We start from the raw sequence: 3,840 nt of genomic DNA on the forward strand, positions 1-3,840 counted from the left end.
ACACTTAAAGCAAGTGACTTGGCTCAGGTCCTTCTTGGCTAGGGTTGATGGGTTGGTGCGATTCTGGCCGTTGCTACCTCCATTGCCATTTCCATTCTTGGTGCCATTGTGATTTTGCGAGCTACCTCCTCCATGGGTATGCTGAAAATGTCCTCCCGGTCTAGGGGTAAAACATGGCTTCTGCTGAGCTCCTGAATTGTACTTTCCTTATCCATACTTCCTCTTGCGATTCTCAATTTGCTGCTGCTTCCCTTCAATCATAAGAGCACGATCTACCAACTCTTGGTAGTTGTTGAAGGTGGCTACCATCAACTGCATGCTCAACTCATCATTCAGTCCTTCCAGAAACTTCTCCTGCTTAGCTGCATCCGTAGCGATGTCATCTGGTGTATAACGTGCTAACTTACTAAATTCCTCCACGTACTGGCCAACTATCCGTCCTCCTTGGCACAAGTTGCGAAACTCACGCTTCTTCATGGCCATAGCTCCTGCTGAAACATGTGCAGTACAAAAAGCCTGCTAAAACTGGTCCCATGTGACAATGTCGACTGGGAAAGTGGCGGTGAAATTCTCCCATCATGATGCTGCGGGTCCTTCTAGCTGATGTGCGGCAAACTTCACCTTCTCCGCATCTGTGCATCCTGCTGTGGTAAACTCCCTAGCTGTCTTGCGGAGCCAATCATCTGCTACTATCGGCTCGGTGCTACTAGAAAACACTGGCGGATTCAGCGTAAGAAAACGGGCTAAGTGGTCAACAGGTGGTGGTGGTGGTGGTGGGTTGTTGTTGTTGTTCCCCTGATTCTGATTCTGGACTGGCAACTGCATCAATGTGTTCTGCTGCTGGATCAACTGAGTGAGCTCCGGTGGAAAGGCAAATCCGGGGTCATGTCTCGGAGGCATCTGAGGGTTTAGAAAAGATGAGATGTAAGAATAGAGGGGGTCTAAAGAGAAAACACTACCCATATGCACATGAGGCAAAAGCAAACAATTCACTTCATTCAATCAAACAAGGGCATACAATCGATCTATCTATCGCAAAATTGCTCGGACTACTATATTTACATGGTGGACTACTACTACTGATGAGGTGGTCTACTAGAAATATTCTTCGGTTGCAGACTCCATGATATCTGCTCCAGCTTCATCAACATAGTCATCATCGCTACTATCTGGATCCGAGTCTGTGTCGTCGATGATGATGTAGTCTTCCGGGCTAATCTCTTTGGGTTCTTCGTCTTCATCTACTGGCGTAGGGCCTCCCATAAATATTCCAATCTTCTTGATTAGGTCGTCATTTTTCTCTGCCAATACTTTAATCTTTTCTTCATAATCTTCACGTGTAGTCTTGAGTTCTTCCTCCAATTCCTTGATTCTAGTCTTAGCCTTCTTCAGATCTATCATGTCGGCGCACATCTGGTTCTCCTGTCGTCGAATGTGCTGGTTTAACTCCTGGATAAAAGCTACGATTGATCTATCCTTCCTGGTGCTGATCATCTCCCGGTGTTCATCTCGGCGCCCACAAATCTGGTAGATTGTATCCTTGAGATCCTTGTGGTAGACTTCTCCAATGCATCCCATGGCGATGTAAGCTGCCATGCTCTTTCCTAGACTCCAAGTTGGTGCATCAAAAGAAAACTCTATGGGCTCAGTGACTGGCATGAATGTCCTTCCTGGAACTTGAACTTGAATCATCCAGCGCTCTTCTAGAGGTAAAGTGGCGTTGTAGGTTCCGGTGAAGCTTGGTACTCCTATGTTCAGGTATCTAGTGACTTCCTTCAAGTGACGCCCAAAGGGTGTATCTTCATCTGGTTGCGTGAACTTGTTCCTTGCATCCGCCATCCTAAATGAGTAGAAAAGATGAGAAGTCAGAATAGAAGAGAATGGATAGTGATCTAGGTCTTTTAGCTTAATGGTCGTGTCCTACAGTCAGCGTGTGCTCTGATACCTTCTCTGTAGCGACCAGACCTCAAACAGTCTGATCTCTGTGCTTCGGTGTCATCCCTAGATCAGTAATGCTGACACCACACAGTACTCGGAGGATTTATAGCAGAGTAGCAATCACACACTTATTACATCGAGTGTCTCAGAAGAGAACTTATTACAATAAATATGGCTTAAGGCCATCTAATAACGATATCAGCGGAAGGCTTGGAAGATAAGTGAGTCCATCAACTCCAACGGCATCACTGAGTATAGAACCACGACCTAAAACTCCTTAATCGTCGTCTGAAAAGTCTGCAACATTAATGTTGCAGCCCGAAACGGGTCAGCACATGGAATATGCTAGCAAGGTAACACATATAGAGTAATGGAATGAAACAGCTATACTATATGCATATTTGGCTGGTGGAAAGCTCTATGGTTACAGTTTTGCGTAAAGCCAATTTTTCCCTACTTCAAAGAAATAAAATTTATTTAACTATCATGGTACTTGTTAAACATTGAGAATGGTTGACAGCATTCTCAATCCCAATTAAGCATCATCATTAAACATAACCCAACAAAATTTATTTAGAGTAACATGTTGAGATTCACATGATAATCCAAGTACTAGATACTCAAGATGTCCATAACTGGGGACACGGCAAACCATGATTAGTTTATTACACTCTGCAGAGGTTTGCGCACTTTTCCCCACAAGACTCGATCGCCTCCGTTTGGTATCTTGCACTACATGGTGTTTGAGAAGACGGATGACCGAGACATAGTCTTTCAGAAGCGCTAGCACCTTACGATCGGGTAGACCGTACCACCTACATCCTCTACATCTGCTAGTCTACCACTTTAAGAGTTCGCACGACTTAGTCAACTATGCTAGAGCCCATAATAGCTTGTGGCTGCACACGGAAGTTTCTAGTATGTATAGTCTCATGATCCCTTTGAGCCTGGGTGGCGGTCCAAAAGAAAACAGGCAAGTCCTGGAATACCCAGGTGCCTCAATCCACCCAGATGTGTGTTTAAGTTGCCACCTTAGATAAACCATTAATTAACAAAACTCACATCTGTCATGGATATCACTCACCCAATCCACGTCTACTAGCATAGCATGGCATAATAAGCAAACGTAGAAGTAACTCCCAAAGGTTTGAAAATAAACAGGTAATAGGTACTACCTCAACTACTTCCCATCCCACAATTTGATTAAATCCTAATCATGCAATGTGTGAGGATTGATCTAATGCAATAAAACTGGCTAGTAGAAAAGGTATGATCAAAGTGTTACTTGCCTTGCTGATGATCCGGGAAACCTAACGATTCGAAGTAACAGGTGGCGCACTCCGGGTATTCTATCGCAGACAAACAAACAAGCATACAATAAGTACTCCTCTAATGCACAGGTAAAACTCAAATAAGAGATCTAACCAGAAGGTTCAACTTAAGAACTCCGGTTGGCAAAAGAATCAAATCGAACGAAGCAATGAAAGTCAAACGGCGAAAGAAAACAACTTCGTTCTTGTAATCTGGATCTAGGGAAAATTTTACAGTAGCAAAAACTGGTTTAAGTTCGTTAAACGGATAGAGGATTTCGAGACGAAACTCTAGGCGCTTGAATCGCCTGATTCCGATAAACGAGCGAAAAGTTATACTAGATCGAAAATCGGATCAGGAATCACGATCAGAAAAATCGCGGATTTAATCCGAGAAAAAGAAAACGACGAACGCTCGCTAAATTAAATAAATCGGAAAAACCGATCTATTTAAAAAAACGGAAACTCAGAAAAAAATAAACCGACGAAAAACCGACGAAAACCGATCTATTTTTTTTAAAAAAAAACAATGGCACGGAAGTCGAGGTGCGGCGGCTCCGGCGGGGCGGCGGCTCCGGCGAGGCGGCGACGC

Source organism: Triticum dicoccoides, chromosome 3A (genome assembly GCF_002162155.2).
Source record: "Triticum dicoccoides isolate Atlit2015 ecotype Zavitan chromosome 3A, WEW_v2.0, whole genome shotgun sequence".
Taxonomy (NCBI): domain Eukaryota; kingdom Viridiplantae; phylum Streptophyta; class Magnoliopsida; order Poales; family Poaceae; genus Triticum; species Triticum dicoccoides.